The following is a 19,041-nucleotide window of genomic DNA, read 5'->3' on the forward strand; positions in this document are numbered from 1 at the left end:
TTACTCCGAGTCCTGATTCCCACAAGGAGAAAGTGTGTTTGGTGTTAGTGAGCTTTTGACTCCTTTCTGAGCCTTGCTAATCCCCCCTTTTTATGTTTATTTCAGAGAGAGAGAGAGAGAGAGAGAGAGCATGAGTAGGGGTGGGGAAACAGAGAGAGAGGGGGACACAGAATCTGAAGCAGGTTCCAGGTTCCGAGCTGTCAGCACAGAGCCCGACATGGGGCTCGAACTCACTAACTGCGAGATCATGACCTGAGCCGAAGTCAGATGCTCAACTGAGTGAGCCACCCAGGTGCCCCAAATGATTTTTTAAAAAAAATTTTTCAATGTTTATTTATTTTTGAGAGAGAGAGAGAGACAGAGACAGAGACAGAGCATGAGCAGGGAGGGACAGGGAAAGAGAGGGAGACACAGAATCTGAAGAAGGTTCCAGGCTCCGAGCTGTCAGCACAGAGCCCCACACGGGGCTCGAACTCACGAACCACGAGATCATGACCTGAGCCGAAGTCAGATGCTCAACCAACTGAGCCACCCAGGCGCCCCACTCATCTCCCCTTTAAAAATGCACACAAAGGGCAGGCTTCTGCAGGCCAGAAGATTTTGCTAGGATTGAAAGCCATGGGCTTGTCTTCAGGATATTTGTGAGTCGGGATTCTATTCCTCTCTCCGCTCCTAACTACTGTGTGACCTCGGTGCAAACTGTCACCTCCCAAAGGCCTCCGCTTTCTTTGTCCGTCACAGGCCCCTACTGTCTCCATCCTAACCTGGCCGTGTTTTTCAGATGAGGGGACCGATGTGAGCCGTGCGCTCAGGGCCCGGAGCCTTGTCCGTGTGGCCGGCTGGGCTCACAGCCTGGCGGGTCCGGTCTAGAACTTTCCCCCGCCACTGGCTGCGTGTCCCGGGGCCAAGCAATCGCCCCTCTCCGAGCCTCAGCGTCTTCGTCGGTAACATTTGGGTAATAAAATCTGCCCCTGTCATCACTGGAGGGATTAAATGCCTGGCACAGAGCAGACACTTGAAAAATAGTGGCAATTAGTATTATTATTACCACCAGCACTTAATTTGCTTAAAATGTTTACTCACCGGGAATCAATACGCTCCCGGTTTCCAGATAGCCTCATAAATTTTCCGCAAACCTGATACAGTAAGAGTCTCCATCCAGAACTAATAATTCCCAAAGTGGGAGATTATAATTGCCCTGAAACTTGCTGATTTTGGTATTAAGTACAGGGCTTCCTCAGCAACTTCTAGAAAGTCGTTCTGAATTGAAAACTGCGGGGCCAGTTCCGCAGGAGAGAGAGAGAGAGAGGCAAAAAAAAAAAAAAAAAAAAAAAAAAAAGGGCTCTGAGATGAGAGGAAAATTCCAGCCGCTGAGCTCGGCCTCCGCAGGGCCGCCCTGACGACGCGAGCATCCAGCAGAGGGCACAGAAACCCATTAACATTTAGAAAAACGCTGGTGTTTGTGTTCACTGGAAATGTCAGAGATGCTACAGATCCTGCACCGCACTGGAAACTCAAGAGCAGGGCTCAGTGACGGGGGCGCGCAGTCGGGCTTTTCTGCCCCAAGCCCCGCGGTTGTCTGCGAACGTGCGTGTCCGCGCACACGCGTGCTCCGAGCGGGGGGGTGCGGGGAGTGACAGCCCCCCTCACATCCTCGAAGGATCGGTGGACCCCTGCCCGACAGGTTCCAAAACCCGGGCCACGTAACGAGGCCCACCACGCCAGTTGTCAGATCACATCCATGTCTCAGTCTGGAGTCACCTGCTACCCTGCGGTTGGGCCCGGCCACGTGCAATTGGGAAGACGAGAAATACCGACCACGTCTGGCGCCGTGGCGGGCGCGGGCTTGTGCGTGAGCGCGCAGGTGGCCGGGACGGGGGGGGGGGGGGGGGGACCTGGGAAGTGGCTTCTCTTCCCCTGCACGCGGGAGCCGTTCGGTTCCGGTGGCCCTGCAGCATGACGATCCCACAACAGGTGCTCTCAATGCCCACGACTCAGCCCCCTACCTACTTTCGCGCCGCCACTCTGCAGAGACGGAGCCCCAGAACGTAATGAGACGGGTGTGCGAATGTTCGCGAGGGCCTTCACGGTGGCGAGTGCCGGAGACGCTCCAAATGCCCACCAGCGAGGGTGACAGTGACACGCTGCGCAGCAGTTAAGAAATGATTTGTGTGGACGGGCCAAGGCACGGCCGGGAGGAGTGTGATGTGTCAGTAAGTGAGAAACAGGTTGCCCGGGAGACGTGCATGAGATCATCGAGTTACAATTTTAAAAAGGAGGCACCTCCAATAAATGTGCATATACGTTTACTTGAGCAAAAATAATGATGTCAAAGATCTTCTAGCTCCTACGATTGCCTACTTCAGGGCGGTGAGGTTGCTTTTTACATCTCGAAATTGCTACAGCCAGTGTTTCTCCTTCTTCTTTTTTTTTTTTTTTATCATGGTGAAATACACATGCTGTACAATTTGTCTTTAATGATGTTTTGCACGTTTGCAGTGGGGTGCAGCCATCAGCATTATCTAGTTCTAGAACGTTCCATCACCCTAAAAAGGAACACAGGACCCATTCACATGAACAGTCTTTCCCCCATCTCCCCATTCCCTCTAGCCCTGAACAATCACCAATTTATTTCCAGTCTCTCTGGATTTGCCCATTCTGGATATTTCATATAAATCGAGTTGATATGGGGCGCCTGGGTGGCTCAGTCAGTAAAGCGTCTGACTTCGGCTCGGGTCATGAACTCAAGGTTCGTGAGTTCAAGCCCCAAGGAGGGCTCTGTGCTGACAGCTCAGAGCCAGGAGCCTGCTTCGGATTCCGTTACCTCTCACTCTGTCCCTGCCCTGCTCGGGCTCCCTCTGTCTCTCTCAAAAACAAACATTAAAAAATTTTTAAAAGTCTAGTCAATACGTATCCGGCTTTTTAGCCTGATGTTTCTGGGGTTCATCCACATCATAGCATGTGTCAGTACTTTGTTCCTATCTCTGGCTGAATAATACCTGATTGCTGTCCCTTCATTAGTTGATGGGCATCTGGGTGGTTTCCAGCTTTGACTCTTGTGGATGTTGCTGCTGCTGTAAACATGAGTGTATAAGGGTTTTTGAGGATCTGTTTTTAATTCTTTTGCATATACACCTAAAAGGGGAACCGCTGGGTCATGAGGTAATTCTGTGTTTAACGGCACATGTTACATTTGTAATTAAAAACATACCAAAAAAAAAAAAAAAAAAAAAAATGAAGGGAAGAGAAATCGCTGTAGGAGCTCTCCGAAGTTTGAGAATTAGAGTAATTATTTATTGAGCACCCATCCCAGGCCAGACATTTTGCATGCATTATCTCATTGAGTCTTTTCAGCCATCCTGAGAGTCAGAGGTCTTCAACCTTAAGCATGCATCAGTCACACGGCAGGCTTATAAAGGCACAGCTTGATGGGTTCCACCTCCCAGAAGCCCTGGATTCAGTGGGTCGGGGGCAGAGCCCGAGATTTCTAACACACACCCAGAGATGCTGGCTTTGAGTGGCCCTGAGCCTAGTCTAGTCTGTGCTCCTTTCGCATTGAGGAAACCGAGGCACAGAGAAGTCAGCAACCTGCCCAGGGTCACACAGCTCGTAAATGGCAGCGTGAAGGTCCCTGACCTAGGTCATGGTGGTAACAAGCACCTGACAGTGTTAACCTCTCTGATCCCAGGCCACGCTTCTTCTTCAGCGGCGAACCAGCCTGCCTGGTGGCTGTGACCTTGGTTACCCCCCCCCCCGCCCCCCAAGACCCCCTTTCCCTGTTTGTAAAACGCAGAAAATACTGGCCCTCATTTTCAAAGCATTACAGGAGTGTTCACCCAGAGCCCTGCTGGGCCCCACCAGGCAGCGCAGAGCTCCGGATGGAGGAGCAGGTAATCAAACCTCCCGGCGACCTCGGGGACAGGCCCCTGGGGGTTCCCGAACCCTCCCGAGGCCTCCCAGCGTCGGCCAGGCGCTCCCGCCAGGTGGCGCTGCTGCGCGCTGCCGTCTCAGGGGGGCGGGCGCGGCGGCCAGCAGGTGTCGCAGCGAGACCGCGGATCAACTCTGGGCGCCGGCAACGTCCTTTGATCCAGACTGAGCGCCTCAGGGGCCCCCCAGAAACTGTAGACCGGGTTGCATTCCTTCATTTTCTCCTCTCTCGAGACCATTATGCCCCAAGGGCTTTCCATTCTTGATTCTTTCATGCTGCTTTGATCTGTGGATAGCATAGAATATGTTTTAAAAACGTAACTTTATGTAACTAGAACTTTCACGGAAAGTTAACATAAGAATTCAGAAAGAAATACGGTGCTCCCGCTCAAAGATTCTTCCTCCAGGGCCTCACGAATTATGGGCGAGGGGTCAGGGATAAGAGCCAGCCAGCTTTAGAGAGATAAATTCCATTTTTCTTTTAAACCCCCAAAAGGAGGAAAAGTCCAGGACCCTCCCTGCAGTTCTAATGAACGTTTTAAATAATGTCTCTCTCATCAAGGAGGGGCTGCAACGAGAAAAGCAAGAAGGGGTGTTGCTAATTTAGGTAGGTTGCAACCCAGGATCCTCAATGTTATCTCTCCCCATCCCCCACCGCCAATCAAAATATATGCCCCAGCCTGCAGAGAAGGGCTGAGCCTGAAATGAACCCACATTGGCGTTATTTTTACCAAATTACATCTTCAAAGAACTTTATGATTTACTTCTCCCGGTAGCAAACTGCCGTATATTTCCTACCTGTTTCACCTCACACGTGGTTTAGGAATTGTACTGAAATAATGAAAGAAATGTATCAGATTTGCTATTGCCGGACCTACAAAGGATCTTACTTGCTTCTTTAAAAAAAAAAAAAAAGGTTTTGTTTTTTTTTTTTACATTTATTTATTTTTGAGAGATAGAGCACAAGCAGGGGAGGGGCAGAGAGAGAGGGAGACACAGAATCCGAAGCAGGCTCCAGGCTCTGAGCTGTCAGCACAGAGCCCGATGCGGGGCTAGAACTCACGAACCGTGAGATCATGACCCGAGCTGAAGTCAGATGCTTAACTGACTGAGCCACCTAGGCGCCCCATAATCTTACTTGCTTCTTGTAAGGACCCTGGGAGGTGTTAGTATCTCCATCCCGGGGAGACAGAGGCTTGGATAGACAAAGCTACTTCCTTTGAAAAGAAATGAATTGGTACCCAGCAGCTTGAGCATTAGACTTCGGACAGCGATAGGGGAGGTGTCTGATGTGCATTCAACACATTTGGTGGTGGAACTTCAGGTGCTAGAAAGTTCCTCTAGGCTCCAGGCCCCTCTGGTTGGGGGTCATGGGCAATGGTTTCGTTGCTGCCCCACTGTTGCCCTGCACACCCGCCCGATCGACTTCCCCTGCCTGCCTTGAGCAGTCACCAGACCCTTTGTCCGTTTTCTGCTTTTAGTCAACAGCCATCTTTTGCAAATCTTTAAAAGCCCAGCCTGGTGCAAATAGAGACTGCAATCTCCGGAAGCCCCCTCTGCCGGCTCAGGGCTGACCCAGGCTTGCCAGGGGCTCTGCTGGTGGCCGTGGGCTGTGTGCCTTCGTTCTCCGTCCCCCACGCCTGCCCGCTTGCCCAGCTGTTTCTGATGTCTGCGGGGTGGGCACGGGGTTGCAGGGCGAAGGCAGAAGGCGGCATGTGACTCTCCCCTGCCAAAAGTCCTCTGTTGGGGTTTCCAGGCACTGAATAGGTGTTTGGAGACCCCTCCAGCTCACAGTGGTGACTCTCACAGTGGTGATCCCCTGTTGACCTCATAAAACCCGCCCTCCTCCCTCTGACTGTCCACCACCTGGCCTCTGTGGGTCCCACGGGCAGGCAAGACTCTTGGGTAGGGGGAGGCTTTCAAGATGGGACCTGCCCCCTTGCCTGCCTCCTATGTGTTCACTTGGCCCCTGGGAAAACCATCCTTGTCGTTTTCCTCCCAGGTTCTTGAAGTATGGTACGGTCTGCTCCCACGAACCAGGTCTCTAACCTGGTAAATATTCCCCGGGGTGGGTGAGATGTCAGTCTCCCTTGGGACAGCCCAGACCCTGTCAAGGTGTCTCTAGATGCTTTTCACTTGGCTTCCGGTGGTGGGGAGAGTGGGGGAGATGCCTAGAGCCCCCTACAGGAGGACAACTCCCTCCAAAGAGATCCTCACTCCCCGTGCTGAGTTTCTAACCTTCTGGAAAATAGCGGCTAGCTGTTTTCTTTGGAACGGGGTGTGGGTCTCTGAAGTGGCTTTGGCCGTCGCTTAGCAAGTACAGATGTTACCTGAATGATAAGTGCCTCTCTTTGGAAGATGGGGACACCTCACTTCCTGTCTGCAGCCGTGTTCCTCAGCTGAAATTCCAAGAAAGCAGGAGACATCCTATTTGACGTTCTGAGAAACCGTGGCAAAGCCAGTCCGTCCCCACCTCAGGAACCTGCCGTTTTGGGGGCCGTGGTCCAACAAACACAGCAGAGGAGACAGGCCCGGTTGACTGGTGCCTCAGAGGCTGTCCCAGTCTGACCACTCCGGGCTGGGCTTGGCCGGAGCCGCTCTGCCCCACAGGCCTCTCACCCTCCTTGGCCGAGCAGGTTGGCTGGGCGTGGTCTTGCCATGTCACCAAACTGGTGGAGCCCCTTGGAGGTGCCAGCTCAGAGCCACCAAATGATGACCCCTGACAATAGATCATAGAACAGGCAAGTCAAGCGGTCAAGTTTCAAGTCAAGGGGCGAGAAATTAGCCCCACCCCTGATGAGGCCGTGGCAGGGGCTGGATGCTGAGAGGGGTGAAGGCTTGGGGCCGATGTCTTACTCCCTCACAGACGCCCTCGTCTCGATTTTGTTCCGAGAGCAAGGGGGAGGGACTGAAGGCTCAGGAGGGGGGATGATGTGAGCTGCCTGCCGGTTTTAAGAGACTAGTTTGTGGGAGGCAAGAGTGGAAGCCAATAGGTTGCTGATGTCCAGGTGAGAGAAGGCGGTGGCTGGACCGGGTGGTGATGGCAGATTCCGGAGATAGGAGCTTGGGAATAGGGGGGACGCGAGGGTCAGAGACAGAGGACCGAGCACCGTCCAGTGTGTGGTGAGGCTGTTTGCCAAGGAGGGGAAAGCCGAGGAAAGGGAAGGGCTGTCGCGACCGTCACGGGCGCTTCTGTGTCTGCCGGGGTGTTCGTTGCCGGGGGCCGCTGTGGACTCGGAGGTTCTCCCGGTTCTGGAGGCCAGAAGTCTCAAGTCAAGGCACCAGCACGGCCGACCTCCTCTCGTGGCTCCAGACATCCGCCGGCTCGTCGCTGCCCGGACTCCAGTCTCTGCGCGGCCTCATTCTGTGTGTCTGTCTGTCCCCGCTTCTCTTATAAGGACTTGTCGTGGGGTTTAGGGCCACTCGACTCCACGATCTCGTTTCAAGACCCTTCCTCCCATCTGCAAAGACCCTTTTTCCGAAGAAGGTCACACTCACAGGTTCCAGGTGGACTTATCCTCCACCCCACCCACCCCTGCAGCTCTGTGGGGGGTATCTACCACTGGTCCACGGGGACGTCGGGCACAGATGGCTGGGGGGGTGGGGGGGTCGCAGGTGGCTGTCAGCCAGCAGGTGGAGTCGAGGAAACTACAGAGAGAGGAGGCTTTGGGTGGAACAGAGCAGCAGTTCGGACGGAGCTGAGGGGCTCCTAGAGAGTTCAGGTAAAGGGGGGGGCGGGCAGCAAAGAAGGAGGAGAGCAGGTGCGGGGGGAGGGGGGCGCGGAGGGGGGAGACTCTGAGGGTGGAGGGCGTGGTCTTTGGAGCCGAAAGCTGCCGAGAAGCCCAGCCAGCTGGCGGTGGAGAGAGAACGTGGCATCAGGAGTGTCCCTGACAAGGCCACCTTCAGTGGCACGTGGGGGACTGGACTCCTTGCCAGCGCGGTTGCAGAGCCGGCAGCCAACCTGGAGGAGAGGGGCCTGCGGGTGAGGACAGCTCCTTCCGGAAGTTTGGCCCCACGGTGCCCCAGGAGGTGCTGTTTTAAAGCCGGGAGCCAGGGGGCCCGGTTCACGTTCGAAGGGAAGGGCCTGGCGGACCGTGGGGCAGGGAGGGGAGCGGGCCCCAGGGGAAGTTCTCGGGGGAGCCGGGCCCTCCGAGAGGCCCAGGGATGGAGGGGCTCCTGCTTCCTGCAGGCCCAGGGGTCCGCGGAGGCCCCTCCCCCTCCCCGCCCAGGCCCGGATCCCCGGATACGGCGGAGCCTGTCCCGCAGCCACGCTTTTAACGCCTGGTTATTACAGAAAAGTCTAAGCGTGAAGCAAACAGGGGCGCCTGGGTGGCTCACTTGGGTTGAGCGTCCGACTCTTGATTTCGGCTCGGGTCACGAGCCCAGGGTGGTGAGTTTGAGCCCCGGGTCAGGCTCCATGCTGACCGCGTGGAGCCTGCTTGAGACTCTCTCTCTCTCTCTCTCTCTCTGCCCCTCTTCCCTATGCTCGCTCTCTCTCTCTCTTTCTCAAATGCGACAAATAAGCAAGCGCGAAGACAATAGAACCCGCAGATCTGACCGCAGCTGCTCACTGTGGCCGCATCCGCTTCCTCCGTAGAGCCGTCTGGCCAGGGTCACGGGCACGCTCCCGAACCGCGTGGTCTGCGTCTTCTGAGGACACGGGCAGTGCCACTGTGATGCCCTAACAGACCAACAAAGCTTCCCCGTGGCCTCTGTGGTCCCTTCCTGCGGCTGCCGTGGCCGCCGTAAACGACCACAGTGATGCAGGGGCTTAAAACAGCACCAACTCGTTACTTGTCCGCTCCGGAGGTCAGAAGCCTGAAACGGGTCCACCGGGCTGAACCTCCAGGTGTCGGCAGAGCTGGCTCCCCCGGGAGGCTCTAGCGGGGGGTCCGACCCCTCGCCTTTTCCAGCTTCCGGAGGCGCCTGCACGCTTTGGCTCGTGGCCGCCTTGCCCGTGGCATCTCCCTGCCCGCCTCTCGTGGCCACAACTGCTCTCTCGCGGGCACACCCTCCTCCTTGTCCCCATGAGAAGCGTCACGCTTCGACCGGGTCGGGGTAACTCCCCCTCTCAGGGTTCACAGCCGCAGAGGCACGTTGCACGTAAGAACCCGTCCCAGGTCCCAGGGCATCTCTAGGGGCCGTCTGCCAGCTGAGCAAAGTGCCTAGCGGCCAGTCTGTGTGCGGATCGCCCCAGTTGCCCCCAAATGTCTGTTACAGCCGTTCCACCCTGGGCTCTCTTCATTTGGTTGCTCTGTCTGGAGTCCTTTTATTTTATTTTATTTTATTTTATTTCATTTCATTTCATTTCATTTCATTTATTTATTTTTTTAGGCAGGCTTCATGCCTGGTGTGGAGCCCAACGCAGGGCTTGAACTCAAGACCCAGAGATCAAAACCTGAGCTGAAGTCAAGAGTCGGACGCTTAAAAAATAAAAAAATAAAAAAGTCGGCTGCTTAACTGACGGAGCTACTCGGGCACCCCCTGAGTCCTTTTTTTTTTTTGTTATTTTTTAAACTTAAAAAAAATTTTTTTAATGCTTATTTTTGAGAGAGAGAGAGAGAGAGAGAGAGAGAGAGCACGAGCAGGGGAGGGGCAGAGAAAGGGGGAGACACAGAAGCCGAAGCAGGCTCCAGGCTCTGAGCTGTCAGCACAGAGCCCGATGCGGGGCTGGAACCCACAGACTGTGAGATCGTGAGCTGAGCCGAAGTCGGACGCTCAACTGACTGTGCCCCCCAGGCACCCCTATCAGCTAACTTAAAAAAATTTTTTTTTTCAACGTTTATTTATTTTTGGGACAGAGAGAGACAGAGCATGAATGGGGGAGGTGCAGAGAGAGAGGGAGACACAGAATCGGAAACAGGCTCCAGGCTCCGAGCCATCAGCCCAGAGCCCGACGCGGGGCTCGAACTCACAAACTGCGAGATCGTGACCTGGCTGAAGTCGGACGCTTAACCGACTGCGCCACCCAGGCGCCCCAGCTAACTTTAATTCCCAGGTAGAGAATCTACCGGAAGCCCCCAGTGAGGCAGCGTTTGAGCTTTGGCCGGGCTTGTGGACAAAGCGCTGGGATTCTTCCAGTGCATTCCAGGACGTGGGTCTTCCCTCCACACCTTCTAGAACTCCGTTACTCCAAGTATACTCCCTGGACACGCAGCATGCCTTCACGCAGGAGTGTGTTGGGCACACAAATCTCCGTCCCTGCTGAGTCAGTGTGCGTTTCAACAAACCCCAGGACATTTGCATGTGCATCACCAGTTGAGCACCTCTCCCAGAAGTTTCCCATCCCCTTTTGCACAAACATACACTGCCTCAGGGAAACCTCAGCACCAGGCTTGGTGAGTGTCTGATCCAAGCCCTCCAACCGGAAGACACGGGAAAGCAACTTAAAAAAAAAAAAAAATTCTGTTCTGTGCCATTTGTGGCACACGTAGGCATCAGGGCTGGGCAGCTGGCCTCCACGGACATGTGTGGTCCAGCCTGACCTTCAGACTCTGCTCCATGCAGATGATCACTAAACCCTCCCTTGGATGTTTGCGGGGTCCTGCCTGCTCCCGCTGTCTCTGGGCCACTTCCCTTCTACTCTCTGGGAAAGTGGGATCATTGAGCTGCTCCCCTACCATCTGGAGCAACCTGGGGGTCCGGGAGGCCACACGACCCTAGCCAGTTACTCCCATGACATCCTGGGGCGCCAGCACCCTTCTGCTGCCCCTCCTTCTTGCCACAGCAGCTCGTGTCCTCTGTGCCTTAGAAACCCTGGGCAAGCCGCATCCTTGTGAGGGCCTTGTCCTTTTCCCAGGGGCTTCTTCCTGAAAAGAGGACCCCCTTCCCCTAGCAATCCCCTCCTGGAGAAACTTCGCCCATGTCAGGGATGGATGAGGTGGAGTAATTTTTCTACAAAGCCTATTTTTCTCCCCACAACTGCTCCCAGTTCCACAATCCCCGATAGCTCCCCGCTTCTCTGAGGATGAGACTTTTGACATCCCAAAGCCGAGAACCGATTCTGGGTTTCCTCCTCTTTGCAGATCACAGCCCAACACCACCCCCTCCCCCCCCCCCGACCCCTTCTCAGAGGCAATGGCACCAAATGCTTGCTCCCCACCCTAGGAGAGGGTTCATGATGGGGGAAGGAAGCAGAAGGGAAAATATTCCTCGGATGTAGATTGAAGTTTTGACTCGGGGGGGGGGGGCCTCATCTTTTTGGACTGCTGTAAACTGAGCTTAGGTCATCGATCAGCGGTTCCAGGACACTCGGTCCTCACATGGCCTGATGGCACAGGACGCGTGTACCTATTTTGGGGGCCAGGGTGTCACAAGAGGCTTTGGCAAGGCCAAGGACCCCAGTATCTGAGCTCCTTTCTTCTTTTTTTTTTTTTTTAATTTTTTTTTTTTCAACGTTTATTTATTTTTGGGACAGAGCGACACAGAGCATGAACGGGGGAGGGGCAGAGAGAGAGGGAGACACAGAATCGGAAACAGGCTCCAGGCTCTGAGCCATCAGCCCAGAGCCCGACGCGGGGCTCGAACTCACGGACCGCGAGATCGTGACCTGGCTGAAGTCGGACGCCCAACCGACTGCGCCACCCAGGCGCCCCCTGAGCTCCTTTCTAAGGTTACCCCAGTCCTTACCGCTTTCCCCTAGTCCTGCCACCCAGTTTACACAACTTGTGGGCGCCTGAAGGCATTTAGTACCAGATAACTGGTTCGAGCTTTTGATAAGTTTTCTCCCTGCCTAAAGGCATTTCCAAGTCTGCTTAAAGAGAGGGCCGGTGGGGAAAAACACGGAGACAGCAAATAATATTTGAATAACTGTTGCTGCCATGACCTGCTGGTGATTTATGTTGAGAAAGGCTATAGATTGGGCAAGGCGTCCTGCCGTCCCCCTCCTCCAGGAAGTTTAGAATTAGAACCAGCGGATATGATTCGATTGAGCCTTTGCCAGAGAAAGTTCAAGAGGGAAGGCCTTGACCTCTTATATTTGGTTTCAGACCCCATGACCCTGCTTCTGGAAGGAAAAACTCCTTTTGGAATCTTTTTCATTTTCTTTCCTTTTTTTTTTTTTTTTTTTAAAGCAAAAGTTTTGCTAAATCCTTGGGAACAAGAAACCCCGACATCCTGTTTTCATATGTCCGGAGACCAAAAGATAAGGATCTGGTTTAGACCCTGATCCTAGAGTAGTAAGACACAATTCATACAGGGCACCTATGTCCTTCGCCCCCCCCTTCCCAGGGCCCGTTTCTGCTCGGGTTTACGCAGAGCCTTGGTAGTTGGTGAAAGTTTTCTTTCCCAGGGGGTCCTGAGGTCAGGGCCAGCCGGGGCGCTCCGGGAGCAAGGATGGGGGCCCCTTTGGGAAGGGGGAGCGTGCCTAGGGCGTCCAGAGGGTCCGGCACATCTCGGCTCAGCTTGGTCATTTGGATGCTGACTCTGGCTTGCCCTCTGCAGCGAGGCCGGCCCGGGAACTTGGGAGGTGGGGGGCACTGCCGTGCAGAAGCGGGATCTCCAATCACCCCCGGAGTGTCGGCGTTCGCCAATCAGACGCCTCTTCCGGCTGAACCGCAGCCAGTATTGATTGCGTGGAGGCCTAATAGTAGATCCGGTCGATAAATCAGTTGGGGATTAAAGCAGGCACGAGGGGCGCTGGTTACAGCAAACGTTTAAGGTTCAGGCATCGACTGGGAGCGGAGCGTCATTTTACGACGGTGCCAGTTTGCTGATGATGTGAAATAGTGAGGTGGCAGCCGCTTGGAGGAGCGGGCCAGATGCCCTTTAAATTACCCGACAACGCGCACGGGCTGACGAGCCGCGAATGCAAGTTCATTGCCGAGCCGCCTTTCGTAGGGAGGTTGAGGCCTGGAAGCCACCAGCTGCACTGTCCCCAGATCGTGCGGAATACTGTTCGGACGGTGCCCAGCCCAGGGCCCCGGCCTCTCTGTGGCCCCCGTGCCCGCCCCGTCTCCAAGGCCTGTGGCACAGCTGTCCCAGGCCCCACCACCAAGTCTCATCCCGCTGGGCAGTGTCTCGTGTCTCCCTGCTGCCCTCCCTTCTCCTCCCAGCCTTCAGAATAGTCTCTGAAAGCAAAATTGTGCTGATATCTCTCCTCTGTTGCAGACCTCCCATGACCCCTCCCCCGCCCTCGCTCTTCAAAGGAAGTCAAGACTCCCGACCGAAGGCCTCAAGACTCTTCCTGCCCCACCAAGTTCGTGTGGGTCTTGCTCTGGGCCACATTCCTCTCCTCCGCGACTTCTTTTATTCGCTCCCTTCATCAGGCCCTTTGCACATGCTGTTCCCTCTGCCTGGACGCTCTTTGTGGCTGTCGTCGTCAGGTTGACCCCACCTACTCTCGCCTTCTGCGGCCGCGTGGCTGCTCTCCCAGCAGGCCCCTCGCCGTTGGCCTGGCACGGTCCTTAGAGCACCCCTTACTTGTCACAACGAACTATTTACGCCGCCATCATTGTTCCGTTTCGTCTCAGTGCGGGGAGCTGCATGAAGGAAAGGCCAGCATCTCAGCTGTTTTGACACCGCATGGGTGTCTTTGTGGGGGGGATGGTGGCATCTAGAAGGCAAACCTCAGAAACAGGACGGACAGTGGAAAGAGCGCGTCACAAAAGGCCACATATTGTAGGATTTCATTGGTATAAAATTTCCGGTGCAGGCAAACCCGGAGACAGAAAACACATCAGTGGTTGCTTGGGAAGGAGGCGTGGCGGAGGGGGGCGTGGCTGAAGGGGGGCGTGGCGGCGTGGCGTGGCTGAAGGGGGCGTGGCGGAGGGGGCGTGGCGGAGGGGGGTGCTGGTGACCCCTCCTGGGAATGGAGCTTCCTTTTTGGGGTGACAAAAACACTCCACAATGAAATTATGGCAATGGGTGCGTGAGTCCGTAAAAATACCCCAAACCGTTGAATTGTATAAACACACTGAAATCGTAGACTTGAAATAGGTGCTCTTTGGCGGTACGTGAATTCTATCTCCGTGAAACCGTGTTTCTTTAAGGCAGCCGGCAGAGAGTTAACGCCTGAAAGTTTGTGGACTTGAAGACAGAGAAATTCTCTGTCGGGTGTTGGGAGAAGCAGACGGGCTGCACGACCCTCAGGCGGGAAGGAGCAACGCCAAGGCCTTTCCCCCCCCTTCCCAGGGGCTGCTGTCTTCGTCCCCCATGGGGGAGGCGAGCTCTCCTCCGGCTGGCGGCTGGGTGGCACCCAGTGCTGATCTCCACGGGGTCTGTGCTGTCTGTGTTTTTGGATCCTTCCCAGCCCAATGCCTCTCTAGTCCTGTTCCTTCTGCAAACAGGACGAACGAGTCCTGCTCATGGGCCTGACCTTTCCGTCTCTCACTGGCCGGTGGGGGAGGGGGGTCGGGGGGGGCCACTTTCATTGCCTAGTATCAGCGAGATGTGCCCTTGCCACCTGGGTCCCCAGGAAAGCCCAGACATTTCTGGGGGATTCCAGGTTGTCACACATGGCCTCCCGAACGGGTCTATCTGCTGGCCGTCACTGCCCTCTGCTGGTGTCCCTGGGCGCTGCGACCGCGGCCACCGTCTCTGGGCTGGGGGGGAGGGGAGGACAAGACCCTGAGCGCTCCTGTCATGCTGTCGGGGTCCCCAGCAGTGCTGACTGGGCCCAGCGTCTTACAGAGTTTCTAGGGAGGCTGCTACTTCCGACGTGACGGTGCAGCTCACCTGTTCTCCTTCCCTCTCTGATTCAGACTCTGGGCCAGCGGAACTTTCTTTCTCAGTGTTAAAATCATGAGGGCTGTTCCGGCTGCCATGCGTACTTGCTCTGCGCCAGGCGCCGTGCTAAGACCCTGGGGTCCACACCCCCCGAGGCTGCTGCTGTCACCTCCGCCCTCTACAGGAAGACCCCCCTGAGGCTCAGGCAGCTCCGGGAGGAGCTGGGATTCCAATCCAGTCTGTCCCACAGAGGCGGCTGAATCCTGGGCTAGTCCAAGCTGGGGCCCCGATCCCCCGACCCACCGCAGGGAGCCACGGTGACCCCAAGTGTCTGTGGCCATCCTGTCCCTTCTTCTTCCTTCTCCCTTCTGCTTCCCTCTCACACTCAGCTCCACACCCTCTGCTCCCCCCCCCCCACCCCCGGCGTGTGTCTGTGTATTTGTGTATCTGTGTGTGTGTGTGCCCACGTGCATGTCTGTGATTGCACATGTGTCCGTAGGGGTGTGTGTGTGTGTGTGTGTGTGTGTGTGTGTGTTTGTCACCCCTGGTGAGACACCAGTGTGTCCAGAAGGGGGGGGGGGCGAGGGTGTGGCCAGGGTGGGGGACCCAGATGATGGGGCCAACTCTGCACAGCGACCCACAGGCCTTGGAGGAGGGGCTCCCCTAGACAGGCAGTCCCCCCAGATGCAAGGTAGCCACTCTGGAGGGGGGCAGGCAGTCCCATGCCCTTGGCCGAGAACAGGGGTGCTGGGCGGGGCCTGCCACCCTCCGAGGACGGCGTCTGTGCCCCAACACGCAGGCACTTTTTCAAGCCTATGTGACTACCGGCCACTGGCTCCTTTGGAAGCAGAGCTTCTCTGGGGAGTTTCCTGCATGTGACCCTGAATGGCATGTGGGGACCTCGGAGCCACGGTGGGATGCTGTCCGCGTGCCTGCAGGCCAGCAGGCCTCCCGTGTCCTCCTGGGAGATGCTCAGTGGTCCGTTCCGGGGGCAGCGAGGAGAACACATGTCCCCCCAGACTTTGTTTCAGGCGGCTCATTTGTCCCCAAGGGCTGTCTGTGACAGCGAGGAGTGTTTATCTCTATACGGGAGGAGGCGGAGGTGTCTCTCTCGAGAGCGGGACGACAGTGTTTGTTTTACTTAAAGAAGAAAATCCCACAGGACCAAAACGGGGAGTTTGGGAGCTGTTGTCAATCATCTGGGTCAGTTCTGGGGAAGATGCCCCGAGTCCCCCGTTTGGAGGTGGCTTCCCTTGGCACATACCCCAGAAGGCCCCGCCTGGCGACCAACTCCCTGGGCCGCCTGTGTCCAACAGTGGCCGCCTCTGCTCCCCTGTCCTCCCCACGGAACAGGATTGCGTCTCTCTCGTCTGAGTGCGTGAATGAATGACAGAAGTTCTCTGCCTCAATCCGACATCTTGGGTGTAACTGACAGAAAATCCACTCAAACAGGCTTTGGCCCCCATTGGACACTGTTGGCTCACGAAACAGAGAAGTTCAGGGGTACCACCGGGTCTAGAGGCTCCAGGGAATCTAGTGGCATCACCAGATTGTTCACTCTGTTTCTCTCACAGCTCCATTAATCTCTGCTTTCACGTTTGCGTCCCTCTTTTCCTGAGGTTGGGTCCCTCCCTGTATTGGGGACAATGGTGGCAGGAAGCTCCAGCTTACCTGCCCTTCACAGCTCAAGAAAGAGAAATTCTCTTAGCATAAAGTCCCAGGGAAGTCTCTGATTGGCCCACTCGAGTCACATGCCCAGCAGGATGACTCCATTATGGTTGGCCAGCCTGGTTCACAGTCTGTCCCCTACACGTGTTGGGAATGGGGTACCAGTCACACCTGGGACCTCTCTTGAAGGAGAGGGTGTGGGGTAGGAAGAATAAATTTTTCTATTCATTAAATTCTTTTACGGTTAAAAAAAAGGGGGGGGCAACTTCTCTTTTCCTAAGTTGGCCTAGTTTGGGAACCAAACTTGATGTGTGGCTTTTTATCAAAGTTTGAGAGCTTTTCACAACTCTTGTGATATATGGAACTTAAAACAAAAAAACCAAAAAAACAAAATTAAAGTAAAAAAGTAGAACTTGACAGTAATTTGCTGTCCACGCATTTTAGCTTTTAGCTGTCCACACGCTAAATGAGTATATATCATTAAGTCAAAATGTGGCCCCCAAATGGGCTCTCTCTGCCATTATGGTCGAGAATTAGGTTCCTGGGACACATTACCCCAAATATCAGTGGGGACAGTAAATGGACAAGATCCATATCCCTATGGGCTGGGGAATGAGAAATGTATGGCTGGTCATTAAAACCCTTAGTTCAAGGATATTTTTTTTTCCATTAACACAACTGAAATTGTGTTGAAAGCCAAGTTGTTATCTCTGGGAGTTTCAGGGACGAGCCGGGGAAGATGTGTGGGTTTTTGCACCTGAACCAAGAGGTTTAGGGGAGTCTGGAGGGCCTTGGCCTTGCTGCCTGTGGACACTTGTGATTCCAGCAGAAGGGCCCAGGGCCACCTCCATGTCCCCGCCGTCTGTGGTTTCCTGCGGTCCAGGAAACTTCCTCCAGGTGTGTCTAGAGTAGTCTGAACAGGATGGTCTTCAGGCCAAATGTGGTTGCTTTGCGTCCTGGCACCCCTCCTTCCAACCTATTTGGGAAACAGACACCCGTGAATTCACTGACAACAATCACCATATATGCCTGACTACATGGGGACCTGAACCAGAAGGCGACTCTCCCCATTTTCCCGCTAAGATCTAAGCACAGAGAGCATATTGGCTGAGACGTGGATGAGATGGTCAAATGCCTACTCACGACGTTTCTTCGTCTAGTACTGCGTGCGTGTTTAAAATCACACAACACGCGAGGTGTTACTCTGGCAACAAGGAGAATCCCTTTTTTCACGTTCCATCCATCAGTTTTATGCCAACTCTTCACGTGGGTCTCCTCCAGTGTCCTTGTCATCGCCCGGCCTTTTGAGGGGCCCCCGTTTTCCAGAGCTCAGCATTTTCCTTCCCAGCCGGGTGGCGAGAAACACAGCACTTCCCACATCCCCTCTACGAGGCTGTCACTCAACGTGGGATTATAAGGCACGTGTGCCTGACGTTGGGCCATGTGCCCCATTTATCCCCGACGGGGGGTGGTGATCTTCTCAGCGCGATCGCTGACTTTATTGCAGCTTCAAGCAAATCTTAATTGGCTCGTCATGTTAGTTTTCTGTTCCCGTGTAACAAACTAGCACAAAATTAGTGGCTCAGAACAACACCCACGTATCATCCCACAGCCCTTAGGTCAGAAGTCTGGCACAGCTTGGCCGGCTTCTCCTTTTGGATCTTACGAGCCTGAGACAAAGTGCTGGTCAGCCCGCGATCTCATCTGGAGACCTGACTAGGGTAGGAGCCCCCCAGCTCCGTCAGGCTGTTGGCAGGATGCAGTTCCTTGTGGTTGTAGAATTTTCTTAAGTTTCTAGGAGGTCAGGAGAGGAGAGAGAGAGAGACACAGAGAGAGATTCTCACCTCTAAACCTTCTTTTAGTTTTAAAAATTATTTTTTTTAATGTTTATTTATTTTGAGAGAAAGAGAGAGAGAGAGTATGAGCAGGGAGGCAGACAGAGGGGGAGACACAGAAGCTGAAGCAGGCCCCAGGCTCTGAGCTGTCAGCACAGAGCCTGACATGGGGCTCGAACCCGTGAACTGTGAGATCATGACCTGAGCGGAGATCAAGAGTCGGACGCTCAACCGACTGATCCACCCAGACGCCCCCAAACCTTCTGTTAAAGAGCTCCCTGGACTGTGTCAGGCCCACCCACGGAGGATAACCTGCCTTTTGAGTAATTCAAAGCAACTGATTAGGGATGTTAATTATGCCTGCGAAGTCCCTTCACCTTTGCCATATAACGTAATCACAGGGGTGATTTTCCCTCACCTTTGCCTTATTCTGTCAGGTAGAAGCAAGTCACAGGTCCTGCCCACTTTCCAAAGAAGGGACAACACAAGGGTGTGGACAGTGGGGGCTGGGTCACGGTCATCTTAGAATTCTGCCTTTACTGCACTCATTTATGACGGGAACCAATAATGACCCTTGCGAGGACAGTTTCCTGATAATGACCAACTCAATGGCGACTATTTTTTTCTCCTCTCCTGTTGATGGCCTCCAGGTGAGTTTCCCTTTCCCTAAGTAAAATAGCATTGATCGAAACCCCACTTTCTCCTTTTTAAGACAAGGTCTTTCTCAAACACAGCTATACTGTTACAAACAAAATATTAGTGAGGGCACCTGATCCTATGAGAAATGTAGCCAAGACTTCGGACGGCGCCTGGTCCCTCGTTTCTGAAGGACTCGATCACGGCAGGTTGGCAAAGAGGGAGGCTCAGGGGAAGCAGGGCCACGGGGGTGGGGGGCGTCCGCGACGTGGGAGGCGGACTTCTCTCCCCGGCTGGGTGTCCGCTCGGC

Source organism: Leopardus geoffroyi, chromosome A3 (assembly GCF_018350155.1).
Source record: "Leopardus geoffroyi isolate Oge1 chromosome A3, O.geoffroyi_Oge1_pat1.0, whole genome shotgun sequence".
Lineage (NCBI taxonomy): Eukaryota > Metazoa > Chordata > Mammalia > Carnivora > Felidae > Leopardus > Leopardus geoffroyi.